The sequence below is a fragment of the Pristiophorus japonicus genome, chromosome 1, assembly GCF_044704955.1.
Source record: "Pristiophorus japonicus isolate sPriJap1 chromosome 1, sPriJap1.hap1, whole genome shotgun sequence".
NCBI classification, from domain to species: domain Eukaryota; kingdom Metazoa; phylum Chordata; class Chondrichthyes; family Pristiophoridae; genus Pristiophorus; species Pristiophorus japonicus.
Window position 1 is genome coordinate 117249694 of NC_091977.1, and position 15273 is coordinate 117264966.

At 47.3% G+C, this 15273-nt stretch overlaps 1 long non-coding RNA gene across 1 annotated transcript in view; it reads right to left on the reverse strand.

The window, feature by feature from the left end:
• The window catches only part of LOC139265574 (uncharacterized), a 72258-nt gene that overhangs the window by 33960 nt on the left and 23025 nt on the right, over nucleotides 1-15273 (reverse strand). The gene's annotated exons all lie outside the window — the stretch shown is intronic.

The window sequence follows — 15273 nt, forward strand, 5'->3', positions numbered from 1 at the left end:
CACAGAGAGAGAGAGAGAGAGACAGGGGGGTGGGGAGGAGAGACACTCTGGAAGAGAGGAGCTGAGAGAGACCTGGGAGAGAGATAGGAAACTCGGGGAGAAGAGGTCAGGAATGTAGTGGCGGAGGGGGGGCGGGCGGGCGTAAACAGCATGGGGAGGGAGGAAGAATGTGATCCTGGTCTAAAGGGGGGATTGAGAGCGAGAACACGATCCAAATGGATAACGTTCTTCCAACCTGAACCTCTTTACACCTGCACCTCGTTCTCCCTCTCCTACCCCTACACCAGGCGAATTTCTCAATGCTTGGTGCGTGTGTGACAAGTGACATAATTGGAGTGGACAAAATCCAGAAGTCACGATACTGTTACTATTCACTTCATGCCCAATAAGCCTGTTAACAAACCGTGACCCACACACAATGCCCCATCTATGGTGGGGGTGGGGGTGTAAGGTCAGGAACTTGTTGCGGGGGGGGGGGTGGGGAAATGGTCATAAATCCGTGGGGGAGGAACTTGGGCAGGGGGAGAAAGTCAGGAACTCTGGCAGGGGGAGAAGGTCAGGGACTTGGGCCGTGTGGGAGGGAGAATATCAGGCACTTGGGCGGGGGAGGTCAGAAACTTGGGCTGAGGGGGAGGTCAGTCACTTGGGTGGTGGTGGCAGGAACTTGCTTGAGGGGTGGGAGAAGGTCTTAACCCATGAGAGTGAGCTCTCTTCTGTCTGGAGTCGGCAATCAGAATGGCTCGAATTGCACTTTGCAAAGTCACGGATTACGTAGGCAGGGTGGTTCTAATTACACATTCCAGAGAAACTGCTGGGTGTGTCTTATCCTCCAAGGGGACCAATCAGCAATCGGGTCTTGTGATCAAGGGGACCCAATCAGAGTTTTAGGTGTTACAAATAAACGACTCCATAAAGAAAATGGCACCATTTCCAGTAGGGCCTATATGACACTGGTCTCTTAGGATAATGGAAGGGATGAATCCTTTTGTACGGTTACGTTATTTTGTTTAGAATTTTAAAATTTTGAGCCACTACAAGAATGGTTCCACGGATGAGGAACTTCAGTTCTGTGGATAGACCGGCGAAGCAGAGCTTGTTCTCCTTGGAGCAGAGAAGGTTGAGAGAAAATTTCATAGAGGTGTTCCAAATCATGAAGGGTCCAGACAGAGAGAAACTGTTCCCATTGGCGGAAGGGTCGAGGACCAGAGGACACAAATGTTGTTATTCGTTCATGGGATGTGGTCGTCGCTGTCAAGGTTGGCATTTATTGCCCATCCCAAATTGTCATTGCGAAGATGTTGGTGAGCTGCCTTCTTGAATGGCTGCAGTCCATGTGGTGAAGGTACTCCCACAGTACTTTGAGGGAGAGAGTTCCAGGGTTTTGAACCAACGACGATCAACGAACGGCGTTATACTGCCGAGTCAGCATGGTGTGAGACTTGGAGGGGAATGTGGAGGTGGTGGTGTTTCCATGCGCCTGCTGCCCTTGTCCTTCGAGGTGGTAGAGGTCGCGGGTTTGAGAGATGCTGCCAAAGAAGCCTTGGTGAGTTGCTGCCGTGCATCTTGTAGATGGTACATACTGCAGAAACGATATGCCGGTGGTGGAGAGAGTGAATGTTTAAGGTGGTGGATGGGGTGCCAATCAAGTGGGCTGCTTTGTCCTGAATGTTGTTGAGCTTCTTGTGTGTTGTTGGAGCTGTACTCATCCAAGCAAGTGGACAGTATTCCATCACACTCCTGACTTGTGCATTGTAGATGGTGCAAAGGCTTTCAGGAGTCGGGAGGTAAGACACTCACCGCAGAATACCCAGCCTCTGAGCTGCTCTTAAAAAGGATTGAACGGAACACGTCCATTCAGTCCGCAAGTGCGACCCGGAGCTTCCGGTCACCTGTCACTTTAATTCTCCACTCCACTCCCACTCTGACCTCTCCATCCTCTGTCTCCTACACTGTTCCAACTCAGCTCAACACAAGCTTGAGGAACAGCACCTCATCTTTCGTTTAGGCACTTATACCCTTTTGAACTCAACACCGAGTTCAACAATTTTAGAATGTAACTGCTCCCTTTCTCCCCCCCCACCCCCACCCCACTCCCAAGCCTGTTTTTCTCTTTGTCTCTAATGGCAGCTGGTCACAATTCTGCCGTTAACACCCAATCTCGACTAATGTTTTTCTAACTAAGGCATTGCCATTTCAATTCGGCCCACCATCCCTTTTGTCTCTCTAATCTCTCCTGCCTTCCTGTTTGTTCGTTCTTCCCCTCCCCTTTCAGTGCTAGTTAAAAATGTGTTCTTTTTGAACACTCATCAGTTCTGACGAAGGGTTAACCCGAAACATTAACTCTGTTTCTCTCCACAGATGCTGCTGAGATTTCCAGCATTTTCTATTTTTATTTCAGATTCCAGCATCCGCAGTATTTTGCTTTTGTCTGAGCTGCTCTTATTGCCACAGTATTTATGCGGTTGGTCCGATTTAGTTTCTGGTCAATGAAAACCCCCCAGGATGTTGATGGTGGGGCATTTGGCGATGGTAATACTGTTGATTGTCAAGGGATGGTGGTTAGACTTTTGCTTGTTGGAGATGGTCATTGCCTGGCACTTGTGTGGTGCGAATGTTACTTGCCACTTATCAGCCCAAGCCTGAATGTCGTTCAGGTTTGGCTGCATGTGGGCATGGACTGCTTCATTATCTAAGGAGTTACGAATGGCACTGAACAGTGTGTAGTCATCAGCGAATATCTCCACTTCTGACCTTATGATTGAGGGAAGGTCATTGATGAAGCAGATAGCGATGGTTGGACCGAGGACACTGCCCTGAGGAACTCCTGCAGTGATGTCCTGGGGCTATGATGATTGACCTCCAACCACCATAACCATCCTCCTGTGTGCTAGGTATGACTGCAGCCAGTGGAAAGCATTCCCCCTGATTCCCATTGATTTCAGTTTTACTAGGGCTCCTTGATGCCACACACCGTCAAATGCTGCCTTGATGTTGAGGGTAGTCACTCTCACCTCACTGCTGGAATTTTGTCCATGTTTGGAACAAGGCTGTAATGAGGTATGGAGCCAAGCGCTGCTGGCGGAACCTAAACTTAGCATCAGTGAGCAGTTTATTGGTGAGTAAGTGCCATTTGACAGTACTATCGATGACATCTTCCATCACTTTGCTGATGGTTGAGAGTAGGCCGATGGGGTGTTAATTGGCCGGATTGGATTTGTTCTGCTTTTTGTGGACAGTTTTCCACATTGTTGGATGGATAAGAACATAAGAAATAGGAGCAGGAGTTGGCCACCTGGCCCCACAAGCCGGCTCTGACATTCAAAAAGATCATGGCTAATCTGATTATGGACTCAGCTCCACTTCTCTGCCCGCTTCTCAAAACCTTTTATTCCCTTAGTGCTCAAAAATCTGTCTATCTCCGCCTTAAATATATTCAATAACCGCCACCACAGCTCTCTGGGGCAGAGAATTCCATAGATTTACAACCCTCAGAGAAGAAATTCCTCCTCATCTCAGTTTTAAATGGGCGGCCCCTTATTCTGAGACTATGTCCCCTAGTTTTAGTTTCCCCTATGAGTGGAAATATCCTCTCTGCATCCACCTTGTCGAGCCCCCTCATTATCTTATATGTTTCGATGAGATCACCCCTCATTCATCTGAACTCCAATGAGTATTGGCCCAACCTACACGACCTATCTTCATAAGTCACCCCCCTCATCTCCGGAATCAACCTAGTGAACCTTCTCTGAACATCCTCCAATGCAAGTATATGTGTTCCTAAAACAGATGAGAGACTGCACACAGGGAGGTTAAAGTAACAGTGACCTCGGTCTTTATTAAGACGCTCCTTAGGGGCCGGCTTATATACAGTGTTCCCAAGGAATGGTGGGATCTCTTGGGACTTCAGGGGATGCGCTCCCTGGTGGCGGAACATGGGAGTGCATGCTTTACAGATACACATCACTCTTCTCCCCCTCCCCCCCACCCACAAAGTCAAAGTGAAAACTATTTACAAGGTGAGGCGGTCGGGAGCCTTTCTTTCCCTGGTGGACCGCCTCAGTACAAATGTCTGTTCTGGTGTGTTGGCTGTGCCCTCGCTGGGCTGGCGTGTTGTTGGTCCTGCAGGGCTGCTGGGTGAGCCTGGCCTTGTTGGGCTGTTGGGTTCGATTTCCTGGCCCGGGATGGTGTCATTGATCCTTTGGGTGTGTGTTGTGGGCTCGAAAAAGGTGGTGTCTGCTGTGGGTTGTTCAGGGCAGTCTGTGAACCGCAGCCTCGTTTGGTCCAGGTGCTTTCTGCAAATTTGTCCATTATTTAGTTTGACTACAAACACCCTACTCCCTTCTTTAGCTATCACCATGCCCGCGATCCACTTGGGACTATGTCCATAGTTTAGCACATACACAGGGTCATTCAGATCAATTTCCCGTGACACAGTGGTGCGACCATCGTTTACATTTTGTTGCTGCTGCCTGTTCTCTACCTGATTATGCAGGTTGGGGTGAACCAGCGAGAGTCTGGTTTTAAGTGTCCTTTTCATGAGCAGCTCAGCGGGGGGCACCCCTGTGAGCAAGTAGGGTATCGTGTGGTAGCTGAGCAGTACTCTGGACAGGTGGCTTTGGAGTGAGCCTTCTGTGACCCGTTTAAGGCTCTGTTTGTACTGCCCGCTCTGCCTGCCCATTGGAGGCTGGTTTAAATGGGGCCGAGGTGACATGTTTGATCCCATTGCGGGTCATGAATTCTTTAAATTCGGCACTGGTGAAACATGGCCCGTTGTCACTGACCAGTATGTCAGGCAGGCCGTGGGTGGCAAACATGGCCCTCAGGCTTTCAATGGTGGTGGTGGCGGTGCTTCCTGACATTATTTCACATTCAATTCATTTTGAAAAAGCATCCACCATCACCAGGAAGATTTTACCGAGAAACGGGCCCGCATAGTCGACATGGATCCTCGACCATGGTCTGAAGTGCCAGGACCACAAACTTAGTGGTGTCTCTCTGGGCGCGTTGCTCAACTAAGCACACACAACTGAGCAATTGCCATACACAAGACTCTAAGTCAGAGTCGATACCGGGCCACCACACGTGGGATCTGGCTATTGCTTTCATCATTACTATACCCGGGTGTGTGCTGTGGAGATCCAAGATAAACGTCTCCCTGCCCGTTTTGGGTAGCACTACGCGGTTACTCCACAACAGGCAGTCTGCCTGAATGGACAGCTCGTCCTTTCGCCGCTGCAACGGCTTGATTAGCTCTTGCATTTCAACAGCCCAGCTCCCATGCATTACACAGTTTTTTACTCGGGACAGCAGAGGATCTTGGCTGGTCCAAGTCCTAATCTGGCGGGCTGTGACAGGTGATTTATCATTTTCAAACCCTTCCATGACCATCAAGTCTGCGGGCTGCGCCACCATCAACAAGTTTGCAGGCTGCGTCATTTCCACCCACATGGTGGGCAATGGTAGCCGACTGAGAGCATCCGCACAGTTCTCGGTGCCTGGCCTGTGGCGGATGGTATAGTTATACGCTGATAGCACGAGTGCCCACCTTTGTATGCGGCCTGAGGCATTAGTATTTATCCCCTTGTTTACAGCGAACAGGGATATGAGGGGCTTGTGATCGGTTTCCAGCTCAAATTTGAGGCCAACAGGTACTGATGCATTTTCTTTACTCCGAACACACACGCTAATGCGTCTGTCTCAATCATGCTGTTGGCCCGCTCGGCCTTAGACAAGCTTCTGGAGGCATAGACGACAGGTTGCAGCTTCCCCGCAATGTTAGCTTGTTGTAATACACAACTGACTCCGTACGACAACGCATCACATGCTAGCACAAGTCTTTTACACGGGTTCTACAATACAAGCAGCTTGTTGGAGCATAAAATGTTTCTGGCTTTCTCAAAAGCAATTACTTGGTTTTTTCCCCATACCCAGTTCTCACCTTTACGCAATAGCACATGCAGGGGCTCTAAGAGGGTGCTTAACCCCGGTAGGAAGTTACCAAAATAGTTGAGGAGTCCCAGGAACGACCGCAGCTCCGTGACCTGGCCTGGGCGCGTTCCTGATAGCCTCTGTCTTGGCGTCTGTGGGCCGAATGCCGTCCGCTGCAATCTTTCTCCCCAAAAACTCCACTTCTGTTGCCATGAAGACGCATTTCAACCTCTTCCGCCGCAGCCCTATGCGATCCAGTCGCTGGAGGACCCCCTCCAGGTTTTGTAGGTGCTCGACGGTGTCCCGACCCGTGACCAATATGTCGTCCTGAAAAACCACCGTGCATGATACCGACTTGAGTAGGATCTCCATGTTTCTCGAAGTTCGCTGCAGCTGACCGAATTCCAAACAAGCATCTGTTATAGATGGACAGTCCCTCGTGCGTGTTGAAGCAGGTGAGGCCCTTCGAAGACGACTCCAGCTCCTGCGTCATGCAGGCCGAAGTCAGGTCAAGCTTGGTGAACGTCTTGCCTCCTGCCAGCGTCGCAAATAGGTCGTCTGCCTTAAGTAGCGGGTATTGGTCCTGTAGCGAGAAACGATTAATAGTTATTTTATAATCGCCGCAAATCCTGACCGTGCCATCACTTTTGAGTACTGGAACAATCGGGCTGGCCCACTTGCTGAATTCCACTTGGGAGATGATGCCCTCGCGTTGCAGCCTGTCCAGCTCGATTTCCACTGTCTCCCTCATCATGTGAGGTACCGCTCACGCCTTGTGGTGAATGGGTCATGCCTCTGGGACCAAGTGGATCCGCACCTTCGCCCTGGAAAAGTTTCCAATGTCTGGCTCAAAAAGGGAAGGAAATTTGATAAGAACCTGGGTACATGAGGCCTCATCGACATGTGATAGCGCTCGGATGTCATCCCAGTTCCAGCGGATTTTGCCCAGCCAGCTCCTTCCAAGCAGTGTGGGGCCATCTCCCAGATCAATCCAGAGTGGCAGTTCGTGCACCATGCCCTCGTAGGTGACCTTGCCCATGGCGCTGCCCAGGACAGAGATGAGCTCTTTGGTGTACGTTCTCAGTTTCATGTGGATGGGGCTCAGGGCTGGTCTGAGTGCCTTGTTGCACCACAGTCTCTCAAACATCTTTTTACTCAAGATGGATTGGCTAGCGCCAGTGTCCAGTTCCATGGCTACGGGTAAGCCATTCAATTTTACATTTATCATTATAGGTGGACATTTCGTCTCAAATGTGTGCACCCCATGTACTTCAGCATCTGCCTCCTCTGAGGCTCGAAATTGCTTTGATCCACCATGGACCGATCTTCCTCTGCCACATGGTAGTTAGCAGGTTTTGTAGAGCTTGGAGGTGCCCCATTGTTCCACAGCTCTTGCAAACATACCCTTTGAAGCGGCATGAATAGGCTGAATGGAAGCCTCCACAACACCAACAAGATGTGAATTGCCTTGCATTCATCCTTTGTTGCAGACTCAGTCATCTGCGTCACCCGAGGCCTGCTGGCAGTTGCAGACTCGTGGGTTGTGCCCTGTACATTTCTGCTCGCAAATACAGTTCCAGTTAATTTATGAACATTGTTAGCACTTGTGTGCTGAGAGATTTGTTTGGTGTTATCACTGGTGGACATAAACGCCTGTGCTATCGCAATGGCCCTCAGGCCAGTATCTCTACATTCAAAAGTTTTCATAGGATGGTCTCGTGGCCAATGCCCAGTACAAAAAAGTCTCTGAGCATCTGCTCCAGGTAGCCATCAAACTCACATTGTCCTGCAAGTCGCCTTAGCTCGGCGACGTAGCTCGCCACTTCCTGACCTTCAGATCGCTGGCACGTGTAGAACTGATACCTCACCATCAGCACGCTCACCCTCAGGTTAAGATGCTCCCGAACCAGTGTACACAGCTCCTCATACGACTTATCTGTGGGTTTCACTGGAGCCAGAAGATACTTCATGAGGCTGTAGGTCAGTGACCCGCAGACCGTGAGAAGGACCGCTCTCCTTTTTGCAGCGCTTCCTTCTCCGTCCAGTTTGTTGGCTACAAACTACTGGTCTAGCCGTTTGACATAGGCTTCCTAGTCCTCACCCTCCGAGAACTTCTCCAGGATGCCCACAGTTTACTGCATCCTTTGCGCTGGATTCGTATACTCGTCGCCAGTTATTGTGTTCCTAACACAGATGTGACTGCACACAGGGAGGTTAAAGTAACAGTGACCTCAGTCTTCATTAAGACACTCCAGAGTGAGGAACAGGCCTTCGGGGCCGGCTTATATACAATGTTCCCAAGGAATGCTGGGATCCCTTGGGACTTCAGGGGATGCGCTCCCTGGTGGCAGAACATGGGAGTGCATGCTTTACAGATACACAACAAAAACTGTACGCAGTACTCAAGGTGTGGTCTCACCAATACCCTGTACAGTTGTAGCAGGACGTCTCTGCTTTTATACTCTATCCCCCTTGCAATAAAGGCCAACATTCCATTTGCCTTCCTGATTACTTGCTGTACCTGCATACTAATTTTTGTGTTTCATGCACAAGGACACCCAGGTCGCTCTGGACTGCACCACTTTTGCAATAGATGCCAGTGTTCTAGCTGTACTGGAACAGCTTGGCTGAAGCCACGGCTAATTCTGGAGCACAAATCTTCATCATGACAGCCAACATGTTTTCGGGGCTCATATACTTCGCTGTATCCAATGCGCTCTGCCATTTCTTGATATCGTGTGGTGAATCGAATTGGCTGAAGAATGGCTTCTGTGATGGATTCATTTGCTGATGGAGGGCGGTAGGTGGTAATCAACAGGATTACCTGAAGGGGGAAAAAAATTGCAGAGCTAAGGAGAAAAGGAGAAAAGACAGAGGAGGGGAGTGTTGGAGGTATGATTAAGAAGTTTGCAGATGACACTAAAATAGACTGTGGTTGATAATGAACAAGAAAGCTGCGGACTGCAGGAAGATATCAATGTATTGGTCAGGTGGGCAGAACAGTGGCAAATGGAATTCAATCCGGATAAGTGTGAGGTAATGCATTTGGGGAGGTCTAACAAGGCAAGGGAATATACATTAAATGGTACAACACTGAAACGTGTAGACAAACGAATAGACCTTGGCATGCAGGCCCACAGTTCCTTGAAGGTAGCAGGCCAGGTAGATAAGCTGGTTAAGAAGGCATATGGAATACTTGCCTTTATTAGTCGAGGCATGGAATACAAGAGCAAGGAGGTTATGCTTGAATTGTATAAAACACTGGTTAGGCCACAGCTGGAGTACTGTGTGCAGTTCTGGTCACCACATTACAGGGAAGATGTGATTGCACTGGAAATGGCGCAAAGTAGATTTACAAGAATGTTGCCTGGACTGGAGAATTTTGGCTATGAGGAAAGATTGGAGATGCTGGGTCTGTTTTCTTTGGAACAGAGGAGGCTGAGGGGAGACCTGATTGAGGTATATAAAATTATGAGGGGCCTGGATAGAGTGGGTAAGAAGGACCTGTTTTCCATGGCAGAGGGGTCAACAATCAAGAGACATCGATTTAAAGTAATTGAGGGGAGATTTAGAGGAGATATGAGGGGAAATTTCTTCACCCAGAGGGTGATGGGGGTCTGGACTTCACTGCCTTAAAGGATGGTAGAGGCAGAAACCTTCACATTAAAAAAAGATACTTGGATGTGCTCTTAAAGTGCCGTAACCTACAGGGCTATGGACCAAGAGCTGGAAAGTCAGATTAGGTTGGATAGCTCTTGGTCGGCCGGCGCAGACACAATGGGTCAAAATGGCCTCCTGTGCTGTAACCATTCTGTGGTTAACTTGTATTTTTATTTGGTCAACTACACCATGTGACTAAGTGTAAATGCAAACTCCTTCACAAACCAAATAACTATCCAACTCAATAGATCATGTCTGTCGACACATTTCTCTCCCAAACCACAAGAAGTCTATTTGAGAAATGATGAAAATTGAAACAAAGACAGCTGGTCAGTCAAGCTCTTTTGCCAGTAAGTGAGCCAATGATAGTGCTATAATGGAAATTATCTTGCAATCTGCTGAGCTTGTCATCTTGGGATCTTATTTTTGATGCCATTATTAACCTAGTTATTGTGTTTGAATAATATGCTTTATTCTATGTAAGCTGCGAAATTATTACAAGGATTGATCATTGCACTTGGTATATCAGAAATGGCAAATCTAGACATGTGATTATTGAGCTCACATAATGTTTATAAATATGAGTTAAATGGGACAACAATGAAGCTATGACAGTTGGTCTCAATATTCTTGCGTTATGATGGAGAAAATAATTATGGGTCCTTCTCCTAGTTAGACCCCTGATCAAAATGCATATGTGCTCAAAATGGACATGATGCTACCTATAGACAAATAGCCTTCAAACACACTCTTAACTTGGCTCACAGATGAAGTTGGATGAGATACCAGACAACTGCCAGCAGCATTGAGAATATACTTCAGCATTAGTCTTTATTCTTAAAGAGGAAAACAAAAAATAGATAAGTGGACTCTTTGTTGGTGAAACTAAGGTAACCAAAGCACAGAATATACTCTGGGTGGGGAACTTCAATGTCTATTACCAAGAGTGGCTCTGTACTGACCGAGCTAGCCGAGTCCTGAAGGACATACCTGCCAGACTGTGCTTACGGCAGGTGGAGAGAGAAGTAATACAGGTGAGTCCTGTCCATAAAAAGCAGAACAAATCCAATCTGGCCAGTTACTGTGCCATCAGTCTACTTTCAATCATCAGCAAAGTAATGGAAGGTGTTGTCAACCATGCTAACAAGTGGCACTTACCAATAACCTGCTCACCGATGCTCAGTTTGGTTTCTTTAAGATCTCTCTGTTCCAGACCTCGTTACAACCAAAAATGGGCAAAAGAGCTGAATTCCAGAGGCGAGGCGAGAGTGACTGCCCTTTACATCAAGGCAGCATTTGACCGAGTGTGGCATCAAGGAGCCCTTGTAAAATTGAAGTCAGTGCGATCAGGGGGAGATCTCTCCACTGCCTGAAATCATACCTAGCACAAAGGAAGATGGCTGTAGTTATTGGCAGCCAATTATCTCAGCCCCAGGACATAGCTGCAGGAGCTCCTCAAGGCAGTTTCCTCGGCCCAACGATCTTCAACTCCTTCATCAATGTCCTTCATCAATGACCTTCCCTCCATCATAAGGTCAGAAATGGGGATGTTTGCCATTGATTCCACAGAGTTCAGTTCCATTTGCAATTCCTCAGATAATGAAGTAGTCCGTGCCACATGCATCAAGACCTGTACAACATTCAGGCTTGGGCTGATAAGTGGCAAGTAACATTTGTGTCACACAAGTGCCAGGCAATGACCATCTCCAACAAGAGAAAATCTCATCACCTGCCCTTGACATTCATTGGCATTACCATTGTTGACCCCACCATCAACATCCTGGGGTCACCATTGACCAGAAACTTAACTGGACCAGCCATATAAATACAAGAGCAGGACAGAGACTGTGTATTCTGTGGAGAGTGACTCACCTCATGACTCCCCAAAGCCTATCCACTATCTGCAAGGAACAAGTTAGGAGTCTGATGGAATATTCTCAACTTACCTGGATGAGTGCAGCTCCAAAAACACTCCAGAAGCTTGACACCATCCAGGACAAAGCAGTCCGCTTGATTGGCACCCCATCTACCACCTTAAATATTCACTCCCTCCATCACCGGCACACTATGGCTGCAGTGTGTACCATCTACAAGATGTATTGCAGCAACTCGCCAAGGCTTCAACAGCGCCTCCCAAATCCGCAACCTCCACCACCTAGAAGGAAAAGGCAGCAGGCGCATGGGAATATCATAACTTCCAAGTTCCCCTTCAAGGCTCTCACCATCCTACTTGGAAATATATCACCGTTCCTTCATTGGGTCAAAATCCTGGAACTCCCTACCTAACAGTACTGTGGGCGTAGCTTCACCACAGAGATTGCAGCGGTTCAAAAATCCAGCTCAACACCACCTTGTTGAGGGAAATTAGAAAATGGCAATAAATGCTGGACTTGCCAGTGCTACCCATATCTCATGAATGAATAAATGTATTTTTTAAATGTGGGGATATGTTAGTTTTATACAATTTGCTTCTCAAATGAAAATGATGATGGTGATATCAGTGTGTGTCTGTAAAGCGAATGCATGAACAAATAGATGGATTTTGCAGCAGGAAATAACATTAGTTAGAAGATGGTAAATTAAAATGATACTGATGTGAAGACTACAGTTCTTTAAATATAATTTCTAATTTATATCTTAGCTTGGCTGGTTCAGGGAAAACCATTAGCTGAGTATGCATGTAAAAATATCATTGTGACACTGCAGTTAAACATTCTCACCGATGATCATCTACTCCCACCTTGCCAAAAGTCCCAGATCTGAATCATAGTTCCATTTGTTATCCCCAGCTTAAAGGATGTCTATGTTGAACCACTTGATCATATTTGGTTGTCCTTGAAATCTTATAAGTGTTGTCCCTCCAACTGGCTAGTCTGTGATTTGTGAGAATTGAGATTTTGTACCAGTCAACACTGGCTGCCGAGCTCCATTAAGGGCTATCAACAAATGGAGTCATTTTCATATTATAATATGCATGTGAATAAAACAAATAAAAAGTGCTGTTGACCTACCTTTAGGCTCAAAAGGTGTAAAAGGATCTACTGAGGCCATATGGCGACAATCAGCAACCAACTACATTCTTTCTTCCGGTCGCCTGTGACTAATTCCCCACTCCATTCCCACTCTGACCTCTCCATCCTCGGTTTCCTTAACTGTTCCGACGAAGCTCAACGCAAGCTTGAGGAATAGCACCTCATCTTTCGATTAAGCACTTTACAGCTTCTGGACTCAACATCGAGTTCAACAATTTCAGAATGTAACCGCTGCCAACCTTTGGCTCCCTTTCCACTGTCCCCCCACCACCACCACCATTCACACCCTATCTTGACGAATGTTTTTCTAACTCCTAGCATTACCATTTCAATTGGCCCCATCCTGATACTATGCCTCCTGCCAGGGAAACAATTTCTCAGCATCTACCGAGTCAATCCCCTTCAGAATCTTGTATGTTTCAATGAGATCATCTCTCATTCTTCTAAACTCCAGAGAGTATCAGCCCATTCTACACAATAATCTTTCATCTTAGGACAACCCTCTCATCCCAGGAATCAATCTAATGAACCTTTGTTGCACAGCCTCAAAGGCAAGGATATCCTTCCTTCGATAAGGAGACGAAAACTCTGCACAGTACTCCAGGTGTGGTCTCACCAAGGCCCTTGCAATAAAGGCCAACATGCCATTTGCCTTCATTATTGCTTGTTGTACCTGCTTGCTAGCTTTCTGTGTTTCATGCATGAAGACACCCAAATCTCTCAACACCAACATTTAAAAGTTTCTCGCCATTTAAAAAATAGTCTGTTTTTCTATTCTTCCTACAAAAGTGAATAACCTTATATTTCCCTACATTATACTCCACTTGCCACCTTACTGCCCATTCACTTAGTCTATCTATATCCCTTTGCAGACCCTTTGGGGTGGAAATTCGGTTGGGACGTTAACCCAGGCAGAGTGGTAAATTTTGCACCGGGAAATGGTTTGCATCTTCAGCCGCAAAATTCACCAGCTGGGCCCCCAAGTGTGGAGCGGAGCTCTAAAGGAGACGTTCCACACCTTTTTTAGGACGCTAGGCCAGCTGAGCAATGGAAAATCCCGAGCTAAACAGCTGGCCTCGAAGCGCCTTGAGAGAGGCTTCCGTGGAAAAAAAAAAAATCTGTTTTAAAAACAAAAACATTCTCAATGCTTTATTGATGCCACATGAATTGCAAAAATAAAAAACAATCACAATTACCTCAGGTCGACATTCCTTCCTTCACTGCGAGCGGTACAGCTTGGACGACCAGCTTTTACAGGCAGTCCCGATCGGGCACGCATCAAATTTTGAATCGGTGTCGCCCTCTCCTGTGTGGTACTGCTCCCCCGCCCCCGCAAACCCGGCACCGAATATCCGTTGGGGGCGCTGGAAGCTGGCCACCCACCCAGAAATGCTTCTTGCTGTCATTACCGCATCTCGGGGGCAAAAACAAAGGCGGCATCAAACTAAAAATCCAGCCCTTTGTGTTCGCCTTACAGCTTATTGTCTGACCTAGCTTTGTATTGTCAGCAAACTTGGATACATTACACTCTATATTAATATAGATTGTAAAATAGCTGATCCTTGCGGCACCCCACTAGTTACAGCCTGGTAACCTGAAAAAGACACATTTATCCATACTCTCTGTTTTGTCCATTAACCAATCCTCTATCCATGCCAATACATTACCTCTAATCCTATGATCCATAATCTTGTGTAATAACCTTTTATTATGGCACCTTATCGAATGCCTTTTGGAAATTCAAATCTACTACATCCACTGGTTCCCTTTTATCTTCCCTGCTAGTTACATCCTCAAAAAACTCTAAAATTTGTCAAACACTATTTCCCTCCCATAAAACCAAGTTGACTTTACCTAATCATGTTATGATTGTCTAAGTGCCCTTATACCACTTCCTTAACAATGGATTCCAGCATTTTCCCAATGACTGATAGGCTAACTGGCATGTAGTTCCCGGTTTTCTCTCTCCATTCTTTCTTGAATAACGGAGTTACATTTGCTATCTTCCAATCCGCTGGGGCAGTTCTAGAATCTCGGGAATTTTGGAAGGTCAAAACCAATGCATCCATATTTCTGCAGCCACCTCTTTTAGAATCCTAGGATGTAGGCCATCAAGTCCAGGGGATTTGTCAGCTTTTAGTCCCATCCCATTTAGGCCAACATCCCTAGCATCGAAGCACTGACCACACTCTACCAGCTCCATTAGGTGGGCCACATCGTCCACATGCCCAACACAAGACTCCCAAAGCATGCGCTCTACTCAGAACTCCTACATGGCAAGTGAGTCACAGGTGGGCAGAGGAAATGTTTCAAGGACATCCTCAAAGCCTCCTTGATAAAGTGCAACATCCCCACTGGCACCTGGGAATCCTTGGCCCAAGACTGCCCTAAGTGAAGGAAGAGCATCAGAGAAGGCACTGAGCACCTAGAGTCTCGTCGCCGAGAGTGTGCAGAAACCAAACGCAGACAGCGGAAGGAGCGTGCGGCAAATCAGACTCCCCACCCACCCGCCCTTTCCCTTCAACGACTGTCTGTCCCACCTGTGACCGAGACGAACTCCCGTATTGGACTGTACAGTCACCTGAGAACTCATTTTTAGACTAGACTGCCTATGATGATGGAGTCCCATTAGTTTCTCTCGTACTTTTTCTGT